Raw genomic sequence first — 12142 nt, 5'->3', positions numbered from 1 at the left:
AATTTTGCCTTCTCATCCTTGTTCCAAAGAATGCTTACTTTCTATGCAAGATCCACTTGTACACTATATCAGATTTTGCTGTAAAATGACAGAAAGTGATCTTTGATGCAAATTATGGCAGCTTCCTTTATCACTCACTTGCTAATTATTTCTTTTTAAACAATTTTGTTACTACTTCTCATTCTGCCCTTACTATTCACAAGATGGTCCCTATAAGACCTACATTTTTAAGTTTTACCAGGGAAAAAAAGAAGTATTTTACCAATAGAATATTTTAACAAACTAATTAGTAAGAATTTGAAAGCTATTAACTTACTGAAAAAGCTATTAACATATTTTCATTACACTATCTTGCAAATTAAATATTATCTATGAGACTAGAATCGTGTCTCTATTCCGAGAGGAAACCTCTCTGCTAAGGAGATTAATTTAAAATTTAAAAAAAAAAATAATAATAATAATATAACTTGTGGTGGTTTCGCCCTGATGGGCAGCTAAACTCCACCACAACATCTCTCTCACTGCCCCTCCTCAAAGACAGGCAGAGAGAAAATATGATGAAAAATGATTCACGGGTTGAGGTAAGGACAAGGAGACCACTCACCACAGGCAAAATAGATTCAGCATAGAGAGATTAATGTAATTTATTGCCTATTACTAGACTAGAGCAGTGAGAAAACTGAAAGCAAGCTAAAAACACTTGCCCTTCCATCCACCCTCTTCTACCTCCTATCCCTGAGCAGCTCAGAGGAACGGGGACTGCAGTCAGTCTGTAATGCTTTGTTTCTGTAGTGGGTTTATGTGGCAAGGTTTTGGGAGCAGTGGGCAGCAGGGGTGGCTTCTGTGAGAAGAATCCTGAAGCTGCCCCATAAGAACCAGTTTCAGTAGGTTCCAAAAGGACCTGCCACTGCCCAGAGCTGATCCAATAACTGATGTTTGCGCATCTGTGAGAACAGATTTTAGAAAGGAGAAAAAAAGGAAAAACAAAAACCAAAAAACTGCTGCACAACACAACAGCAGCTGGGAGAGTGAGGAGTGAGAAACAGCCTTGCAGACATCATTGTCAGTTCAGAAACAGGGGGAGAAGGCACTCCAGGTGCTGGAGACAAAGTTCCTCTGTGGCTTGTGGAGAGGGCTGTGGTGGAGCAGGCTGTCTATAGAGGACCTCATTTACTTTTTACAGGTCCTCCTGATCAGATGGCCTGTAGCGGACCCCACTATGTCACCTATCTCTGCCCTCCTTTTAATCCTGACCCATTAGCTCTCAGCTCCTCATTCATCCCCAGGCAGAGCTCCATGCCCTCCAGCTGCTGACTGACATAGACAGTGATGCATCCCCCTTTTCCCCCCTGCCTGTCATAGAATCATAGAATGGCTTGGGTTGGAAGGGACCTCAAAGATCATTGTAGTGGGTTTACGTGGCAAGGTTTTGGTAGCAGGGGGGCCATAGGGGTGGTTTCCGTGAGAAGGATCTAGAAGCTGCCCCATGTTTGGGAAGGGCCCCATTGTTTTCCAGAGCTGAGCCAATAAGCGATGTTGTTTTGCGCCTCTGTGAGAGCATATTTAAGACAGGGAAAAAAACGCTGCGCCACACAGCAGCTGAGAGAGTGAGAGGAGTGAGGAACGGCCTTGCAGGCACCAAGGTCAGTACAGGAGGGGGAAAGGTGCTCCAGGCGCCGGAGCAGAAGTCCCCTGTGGCCTGTGGTGAGGACCATGGTGAAGCAGGATGTCCCCCTGCAACCCATGGAGTACCACGGTGGAGCAGGGTTCCACGCTGCAGCCCATTGAGGAGACCACAGTGGAGCAGGTGGCCCTGCACCGACGGAGGCTGCCGCCTGTGGAAGACCCCTGCCGGAGCAGATTCCGGGCCGGACCTGTAGCCCGTGGAGAGGAGACCACACAGGAGCAAGTGACCTGGCAGGAGCTGCTGCCTGTGGGGGAGCCAGGTTGGAGCAGTTTTCTCCTGAGGGATGGACCCCGTTGTACGGACCCATATCTGGAGCAGTTCTGGAAGAGCTGCTGCCTGTGGGAAGCCCATGCCGGATCAGTTCATCAAGGACTGTATCCCGTGGGTGGGACCCCACAGCACAGGGGATGAGAGTGACCGAGAAGGAGCGGCAGAGAAGAAGTGCTGTAGACTGACCATAACCCTCATTCCCCCGTTCCCCTGCGCTGCTCAGGGGGGAGGAGGTGGAAGAGGGTGGACGGGGGGGAAGGTGCTTTTGGTTTCTTTCCTTTGTTTCTCACTTCTCTAGCTTGTTAGTAAAAGGCAATAAAACTTACTATCTCCCTATGCCAAGTCTGTTTTGCCCGTTACAATAATTACTGTGTGATTTTCTCGTCCTTATCTCAACCTTTGAGCCCTTTTTACATATTTTCTCCCCATTCCTCTTTGAGGAGGGGGAGTGAGAGAGCAGCTGTGGTGGAGCTCGGCTGCCCACTCGAGCGGAACCACAACAATCATCTAGTTCCAACGCCCCTGCAGGGATGCCACCCACTAGATCAGTTTGCCCAGGGCCCCATCCAACCTGGCACCTCTAGGGCATCCACAGCTTCTCTGGGCAACCTGTTCCAGTGCCTCACCACCCTCCGAGTGAAGAATTTCCTCCTAACATCTCATCTAAATCTCCCCTCTTTTAGTTTAAAACCATTCCCCCTTGTCCTGTCATTATCTGATTGAGCAAAGCATTGCTCCCTATCCTTTTTAAGTCCCCTCTAAGTACTGAAAGGTTGCAATGAGGTCACCCTAGAGTCTTCTCTTCTGTAGGTTGAACAGCCCCAGCTTGCTCAGCCTTTCTTTGTAGGAGAGGCACTCCAACCCCTTGATCATCTTTGTAGCCCTCCTCTGGACCACTCTAACAGATCAATGTGTCCTTCTGCAGCCCATGAGGTACCACGGTGGTGCAGATCTCCATGGAGGAGACCACAGTTGCGCAGGTGAACCTGCACTGGAGGAGGCTGCAGCCTGTGGAGAACCCCCAGTGGAGCAGATTCCAGGCCAGGCCTGTAGTCCATGAAGACGGGACCACACAGGAACAGGTGACCTGGCACAAGCTGCTGCCTGTGGGGGAACCATGTTGGAGCAGTTTGGTTCTGGTGGATGAACTGGGGTACAGACCCACATTTGGAGAAGTTCTTCAAGAACTCTCTTCAAGAGCTGCTGTCTGTGAGAAGCCCATGCAGGATCAGTTTGGGAAGGATAAGTTTGGGAACCCCACATGGAGCAGGGGCAGAGAGTGACCATGACGGAACAGCAGAGATGAAGTGTTACAGACTGACCATGGAGCTCATTCCCCCATTACCCAGCACCACTCGGGAGGAGGAGGTGCAAGAGGGTGGATAGTAGGAAGGTGTGTTTGGTTTCTTTCCTTTGTTTCTGACTTCTCTAGCTTGTTAGTAAACGGCAATAAAACTTACTAGTCTCCCTACTCTGAGTCTGTTTTGCCCATGATAATTGTTGAGCGATCTCCCTGTCCTTATCTCAACCCTTGAGCCCTTTACATCGTATTTTCTCCCCCTTTCCCTTTGAGAAGGGGGAGTGAAAGAGTGATTGTGGTGGAGCTTGGCTGCCACCTGAGTAAAACCGCCAGAGTCTCTGCCATTCCTTCACAGTCACTCTCTTCCCCTTCTCCAGTGTGGGGTCCCTCCCATGCAGCTGCTCTTTCAGAACTGCTCCAATACAGGTCAGGAACAGACAGTTATGCACAGGCAGCAGCTCCCCCCACATTCCCTGCTCCTGCGTGGGCTCCTCTCCACAGGCTGCAGCTCCAGCCTGGGGCCTGCTCCTGCGGGCGCTCTCCATGGGCCGCAGCCTCCTCCAGGCCACATCCACCTGCTCAACCGGGGGCTCTTCCATGTACTGCAGTGTGGAGATCTGCACCGTATGGGACCCATGGGCTGCAGCCTGCTTCACCATGGGCCTCTCCACAGGCCACAGGACAACTTCAGCTCTGGTGTCTGGAGTGCCTTCTGCCTTCCTTCTGCACTGACCTTAGTGTCTGCAGGGCTGTCTCACATTCTAGACTTCTCACAGAGGCTGCCCCTGCAGACCCTCACTATGAAAACTTTGCTACATAAAGACAATACACAACTTTACAAATGTGTGTGTATTTCCCTTACAGTTATTTATAAGTGCTGTTCTTTGTACAACAAATGCTTCCAAGATGTCAGACTTTGTCCAACTAAAAAGAAACTAATATTTCAGCTCCCCAGGTGAAAAAACGTAACTAAGCTGGCAGTTTAAAAACAAAGTACATAGGAAATGTTTTGTCTTTATCAAAAGTCAGGAAATGTTTTTAAAGGAAAATCATACTCATTATTTAATGCAAGAGATTGAAATAAGGCATATGTGATGAACTATCTCAAAATAATATTTTCCCAAACCTTGCACCGTTTCTCACCTTTGGGCAAGTTGTGAATCTCTGCAAATTATATTTTGCGTATGTTCAGCAGAAAATTCATTCCAAAAGAAAAAGTCTCTAAAAAAAAAAAAAAAACAACTATCCCTACTAAGTGTTCTACAACTTGGAGATGAACGAGCTAATCCATTCCCTTGTTGTCTGTGTTCCAGGCTGTAACAAAGCCAAAGACAAGAAAAGACAGCAAGGGAACATCTTTTGTGCATTTTGTTCTTTCACTAATTGAGCACTGAGAGTTCACATATGACGGAAGCATAACAGAAGGAAGAAAGACCAAAGACAATTTAGGTAGATTAGATAGACAACTTCTACTGAAACAGTGATGTAAAAGGTCAGAAAAAAAAAAGAAAAAAAGAAAAGGAAAAAAAAAAAGCACAAGAAACTAGGGAGGAACTAAGATGAGACAGTTTTAGACACATATTCACATATTTACTTATGAAGGACAATGAGCAAAGTCAGAACAGACAGTAAAGCAACGATAGCAAGAAGAAAAAAGATGCCAGGAAAAGATGTTAAACAAGAGGGACATGGACAGATGTGGTCAGCTGAGAGGAAGTAACAGACAATTCTGTACCTAAATAATGTAGAAGCAGGATGTATCCTGCTCAGAAACTTGAACACAATCTGAGTCTATAATTCTCAGTTTTCAGTGGTCAGCAAAGCACATGCTTTAACAACCTGTAGAAGTCAGTGCAAATATAGATGACTGTCATTAGTTCTCTCTCAAACTAAGTAGCAGATCACAATGAACTATGTGAAAATCAATATAACTCCACATGATGAAAACTGTTTTTTGTTGTTGTTGTTGTTTTTGTTTTAGTTGGCTTCACTTAAAAACTTTGCAATTCATATTGATAAAACTACAATTTTTATTAAAATTATTAAATCAAACTATTTAATTCCATTACCAAATTCAAAGTCATTTAAGAAAAATATCCTTCACAGTAGGCCAATTTATAAAATCAATACAGCAAAAGCAATCTTTGTATTTACCAAGTTTTCCCTGTCTAGATAATCAGACAGATAAAAGTGAGACTTGTCTTGATAAACATGCATGGCCCCATTTTTTATTCATTTAAATCTTTTTTGGCATATTTCATTGTGAGGGTGATAAAATAGCATGCTTTCTTCATTAGCTGCATGCAATGCTGAAGTGAAGTTTACAAAGAAGTTTGGATTTTAATGTTTACCTTTGTATAATCATCAAATATAATGTAAACACTGTAGTATACCTGCTTTCATTAAAATCTGTACAAAGTAAGAGACACCTACGGTTTGAGAATCAAGTTAGTGTACATAATTCTGCAAAGATCTAAAGGACAAAAACTGCCAAGAACCTGAAGTGTCAATCTTAAAATGAGAAAGATACTACAAAAAGGTGCTTCCCCAAAAGAAAATGAGACACATACCTACAAACAAGACAAAGCATACCTTCCTTATCTCTAGCCACTGTTCTGAAGAATCATCTTCAGCCTCATATCAGAGCAATGTTGACTGAAAAGCACAGAAAGCAAATTTGTTGCATTAATAAGTACCATTTCAAACAGTAACTTTTCAGATTAAAACTGCATTTTACAGATATGCAAAGAACTACAAAGCTGAAAAGAAGGATTATAAGACAGAAAGGGTGCTCTTCATTTTAAGAAATATTTCTATTGCTCTCCAAGGAGATTTATTTCATCCACCATATAGCATGTGTCAAGAGTTATGCTGATCCTTCACTGGGAGCTAAGTACCCAATAGTTTTTACATTACCATGCACCACAATAGCAATCCTTGACATTGGTTATAAGTGTCAGACAGAACCTTCATTAATTGTCATCATCTCTAAGACATAAAAGAAACCCTCTCTTCTTGAATGTTATTACACAAGAAGTGTACGTTATCTATATACAGCAAGTGCAAAAATGTTTTGTACTGTAATAATAATCATTTAGAATATATGGGATAGAAAGTGTACTATTGTTAAACTGTCAGTCAAAACCCTTGTTATACAAGGATAGAACATCACATCCATCTATAACAGCCTTTTCTGTCAGTCAAACGTGTTGTTCTATACAAATCTAACATCCATTTGATTTTTAAATTGGCAGAGGCTGTAAAACATTATTCTGATGTGATACCAACGTGATCTAAGTTGCTGTTGATATCAGAACACAACAGAGGTTTCCTCTAAAATCCAGTTCTCCTCCTCCTTTTAGGTATCTGCATAACTTAGTTGATTTTGCATGTATAATTGCATGAATATTCATATTTTTTTCTTCCATTACATCACAAAGAACATACTTGCTGATAAGCTCCTCTAACTTGAAATAATCCATAACGTGAAAATTCTATCAGTTTGATGAAAACATAGTACCCTAGTTTTTTACTAACACCCTAAAAAAACCAACAAATACTACTGTTTACCATTACATAAATTCATTCAGAACTTAGCCCATTTAAGCCAGTTATGAGCAACAGTGGCTTATGAAAATTGAGTTAAACAGCACTGAATTCCTATAGGATTTTTCTGTGACATTAGTTGCACAATGAACTGAATGGAACGAACTATTCTCTTATAAAAGAATACAAAGTTGGACTCTGTCATCTTACTGAAAAAAAAAAACAAACAAAAATAAAAGGGACAGAAATAATTCAAATTTGATTATAAAAGAAGAAAAGAAAAGAATAAATCAAGAAAGGCTCTTGCCTTTCTTTAGCCTATTTCCATGCATAATGTCTACAACTTTTGTACTAATGTACTAATTTTTGTACCTGGGATCAACACAAGTAGAGAAAGCACATCAAATCAATCTCTCCAACAACCACTAACAAATGAAGCCATATATTTTGTTCTATCTATGAAGTGTGCAAGTAGATGTAATAAATGTACAGGTTACCAAAAGCATTATTAGGCTTTCATGTCTTTTTTTTCTTTTTTTTTAATTATTATTATTATTTAAGTTCGTATAGGAATCATTAGTCTAAAGTTATTTATTACCCTCACAATTATTTGAGCACATGCAGCACAGTACAATTATTTGAGCACGTGCAGCACAGCACACCTTTTTCCTTTGGTGTCTTTTAATGCAGTTGGCATACACAACAGCTTTATGGAATACTTCCTAATGATCGATAGGATTCTAAAATCCTTAAGAGCTCTTGGGGCAAGTTCAAATGAATTGTTACTGAAATGGTATCACAGATCCGTTTTCCACTTGTATTGTTTTAGTAGCACCTACAGTCAAAAGTGAAGAGTACCTATGCCAGCTTTCAGACCCCTAAAGCTTGAAACTGTTAACAAAGGCACAGGACTATAAAACAGAAAGGCTAAACTGACTTTAGTTTACCTATTCGGCTAGCTTTCTACAGAACTGGGGTAAGCGACTGGATACAGTAACATCACAACATTAATGAACCAGGATTAGAAGTTATATAATCGATTCAAAATCGGACTATAACTCAAACGAATCCCAGTATCCTGCTTTTGTTCTCAACTTCAACATTTTAACTTCCCATTAAACCACCTCATATTTCTGACTTAGTTAAAATTTAACTATTATATAAAAAAAAAAAATAAAAAATGTCTACCTCATTCCTTCTTGTTAAAACCTTAAGATAAAATCATTATACTTAATATAAAATAATTTTAAGGCAATTGGGAGTTCATGCATGAAAATTAAACACAGGTAATTAATGCAAATAGCATTTATTGCAATATTTGTTTAGTAGCATGTCAACTGAGGCTAAAATATAAAGCAGCTTGCATTAAAAGCTTGCATATCAATTCCTTGTACAGTCTTTCCATTCTGAGAAAACTAATTTATTCAGTACAGTGCATTGTATATATTCTATTGTTTAGCCTTATAACATTCCACATGGCCAATCACGTTATGCTAACTACTTCTGCTTACATGCTTTTAAATTAAAGATAGGGATAAAATAGGGCTACTCAGCCTCAATTACCATTTTAAATATTTGAATTGATATACAATGAAAGTCTTCACAAAATACACAAATTACACAATCACAGAATGGTTGAGATTGGAAGGGACCTCTTGTCCAAAGCCTGCTCAAAGCAGGGTGAACTACAGGAGGTTGCTCAGGTATGTGTCCAGTCAAGTTCTGAGCATCTCTGAGGATGAACACCCTAAATCCTGCCTGAGCAACTTGCTCCAGCATTTAATCACACTTAAATGACAGGGAATATAATAAAACACTCACTTTGTGACAACCATTATACTGGTAAAAATAATAAAAGCATTGTTATACTAGACAAAGAGAAAAAATAGCTAAATTGTTTTTGAAGATGTTGATTATTCTCCTTAGAAAACTGGTCTATTATTAGTATCCAAAATAAATATGTATTTTTCCCCCATAGAAGCTTCCTTCATGAGAGGTCTGGTGCTTGACAATAAAAAGACATAGGACACAATCCCTATCTCAGTATGTCATCAAAAAAAAAAGTTAGGAGAAAGAACCTCAAGTACACAGAAGCACAACTAAAATCTCAGAGGGTGGGGTGGTAGGTATGCAGTTGGCAAGGGTTATAAAACAAACCTGTTCCTTCTCTTTTTCTGGATGTACTAAAAATGTATATATGTACTAAAAATGAAGTGAGCTAGATTCAACTTTCATTTTCAACTTCAACGTTCTATGTATACTTAATATAACACTGAGAGGAATAACTAGTTCTTCATTAAAAGAAAAGAGTAATGGAGAAATAAACTCAGGTTACTTGATATAGATATATATTGAAATTAATCTCTGAAATTCACATGATGAAGAAAAATGATATAAATGTATCACACGTTGTATACATTGGAGTCAAAATCTGAAAGTATACTTACAATACCATTCACAAGATTTTTCCATGTATTTCAAGATACTGAGACAATACCATCAATACCAGTGGAAATTTGTTGCTTTCTAATAAAGACTATGAACCACGTAAAGGCAAAATAAAATTAATCAGAATAGATGCAAGATCTTTATGTTACTTCATAAACAGCAGAACTGAATCACAAAATTGAGCATATATAAAGTACCTTCACCTGACACAAGAAAAGAAAAACTTAGACTGTGGAGGTTACCACACAATCTTTTCCTCCAGAAAGTAAATATTAAGATACATTCTTTCACCAGATTTATACCTGCAAAGACGACTACATCATAGTTAATTTTCAAACTTATGTAAATAGTGACAGAAGACAGCACACAAACATTAATAGTAACAGTCAAATCCTAATCATGATTTTGATCAATAAAAACATCTAATGTGTATAAAATATAAAAGGATTTGCCTACGGTACAACCTCTTCCACCAAAAAAAGAAAAGTATAATTCCCCTGCCTTATGCATCATAAAGTAATGGAACAGAATTAGTTCTGTCAGCAGATCTACATCTCCACCAGGGCTTTTGCTAGGTTTTTTGGTTAGGCTTTTTTTTTTTTTTCCTCCCCACCTCCTGAGCTGTCATTATTATGCCAGTAGAACACAGTTGGATGGACTAGTCTTATGCTTTCAAAGCAGAGAACAGACATTAATTTATGTCTACATCACTATGAAGCAAGCAGGTATTTTACATATGGGGAAATCAAAGAAAGGTGAAGTGCTTTGTCTAAAGGCACTTAGAAGAAATGAGCAACAGAGCTATAATTAAAATTCAACATCAAGATTCATATTAATCCTCTAGACCTAACTGCCTTTTTCAAAGCGCATGATTTGGAACATCAAAAATAAGAATCAATTCAGTTCTTCGCAGTGTACATGTTAATGATAAAATAAAACATTGCATTCATCTTCCTCTGCATTAGCATAAACAGTCATCCTTAGAAATCAAATTCACAAAACCATTTAGATTTTAAAAAGATATTTAAAAACAAAGTCATGTCACAGTTAAAATTTAAATTCCACATTTGATTTGGCCTCCACATCTATGTACTGAGAGACTCATAGGAAAAAAACACATACATACCAGGTATGTTAGTATACCAACTTATACTAGACTGATTTAATTAGTTTGCTTTCAACGCAAAGGTGCAGCACCTCAGCAATTATGAGATCGTTAATACAACAGAGCATAACAGCACCTTTAGAGGTCTTGTCTAACCTCTAGGCACACATATAACTCCCATTAAGGCTAATGGGAGTCACATGTGTGCATCCAAGGGAGAAGAGGCCCATTAAAACTGATACAACATATCCATTAATCTTCAGGTCACTCTTAAGGTCAAACATTATAAAAATGTTTATGAACAGTACTTACTAGGTATGCACAGTGGCTACTTTGGTTTTAGGACAGACCTGTGAGCAGTTAAGGCCATGGAAAATGTCTGCTTTAAAAGCATCACCATGTTTCAAGTAGTAGCATGGAAATTTGAGTGCTTTTCTATAGTGACAGAGGATGTTTTTCTATCTCCTGAAAGAATTAGAAGGATAGAAGTGACAGAGAGGTTAGATACAATGAAAACCTTGGACAAAGGTATGCTCTAGCTTTTCATTTCTCTTCCATCCCCCATGCTTTCCTTGTGTTTCAGTCCCTTAGTTGTGGTTTTCTGCTTCAGGAAGAACATTTAACTCCAGTGACTAAATTCCTTATCTGTGCAGTCTGCTATAAAGACACTACAAATAAGATTTTGATTACTGCATCAGCCACAAACCACTACAATTCAAGCACCACTTGCAGGGTAGAAGGAGCATTGGAAGTTTTTCGAAGAGAAAGGTAATCTTAATTTGCTACCCCTTTCATTCTGCGTATCTGATTTATTTTTTTTTTCCACCACTATGGTATAGTTTAAGTAAGCACATTCTCACATTCTTTTCCAGCTTAGAAAAAGCTAATAGTGCCTGTTTTCAGCCATTCAGTCTATAAAACTGATATAATTGGAAATGAATTTGCTATCTTCATCCACATAGAGTCCTGGAGGAGAGAGAAATTTCTCAACAGCATGGAAGCCATATGATATCCATATGAACAGAGCAGAAGAAACAGCACGAGGAAATGTGATTGTCAGATGAGTATAGAAACAAGGATAAAATTCAGACATGAACTATCCATTTGTTTAGTGTTTCTTTCAAGAACTCGAGGGGGGGGGGGAAAGGTGGCTTCATTACAGGTTCTGTACTCACGAACTGTTCTGAACCTTGTCTTCCAGAACCGATGTCAAAACTTTTATTCTGCATGCAAAATTCAGTGTCCTATTACAGGGTCTCTCTTTCAACCATTGACAACAGCACTACAAGCTTGCATTCTGAAACCTTGTGTGACAATCGGAGATTGTCAGCTGTATCTGCAGTAGTGGGTCAAAACACAGGCAAGAGGCTGGAGAAGACTCTCACCTAGAAAGAATGGCTCCCAGAGAAAAACAGTAAATAAAATCAGCCCCAAAAGGATGCAGCACAGCGATCAGTCTTGAGCTACAGGTCCTCTATTGTTTTACTGTGGTATGCTATTTCACACCACATTTCACTTTGTGATGTTTTTTAAAGAGCTGTATCAGTGCTTGTACCCTGCACATGGAAGCGTTCTTTGTTTTTAACTCAAACTTGCTGCCTAGAACCGCAACACCCAGCTTTCCAATGGGGTTCTCCTCAGCCGAAAACGCATTAAGCCCAAGCTTTTTGTACAGAAATGACATCAGAAGCTCATTTCCACGCTCCTTCCGCGTTTTTCAGGTCAGCCCCTGTCTGAAAGCAAGTCAGGCCAAAGCCCGTGACCTGCTTTTAGCACACGAGCTGAA

General features: G+C 39.8%; 2 long non-coding RNA genes across 2 annotated transcripts in view; one reads left to right on the top strand and one right to left on the bottom strand.

Moving 5' to 3' along the window:
• LOC311432098 overlaps positions 1 to 10797 on the bottom strand; it is a 58555-nt gene extending 47758 nt beyond the window's left edge. The window contains exons 1-2 of the long non-coding RNA XR_014689821.1: positions 10669 to 10797; positions 5828 to 5912 (exon numbers count right to left, since the gene is read on the bottom strand). This is a non-coding gene — a long non-coding RNA (uncharacterized lncRNA). The remainder of the gene's footprint in view (positions 1 to 5827; positions 5913 to 10668) is intronic.
• Positions 10560 to 12026, top strand: LOC311432097. The gene is made up of 4 exons (XR_014689820.1): positions 10560 to 10884; positions 10967 to 11124; positions 11319 to 11405; positions 11558 to 12026. It is a non-coding gene; the product is annotated as an uncharacterized lncRNA (long non-coding RNA).
• Positions 12027 to 12142: the final 116 nt, after the last annotated feature.

The sequence above is a fragment of the Aythya ferina genome (assembly GCF_964211825.1).
Source record: "Aythya ferina genome assembly, chromosome: 2".
Classification (NCBI taxonomy): domain Eukaryota; kingdom Metazoa; phylum Chordata; class Aves; order Anseriformes; family Anatidae; genus Aythya; species Aythya ferina.
The sequence above is the reverse complement of the archived record's forward strand: the minus strand, read 5'-3'. Positions and strand labels throughout refer to the sequence as shown.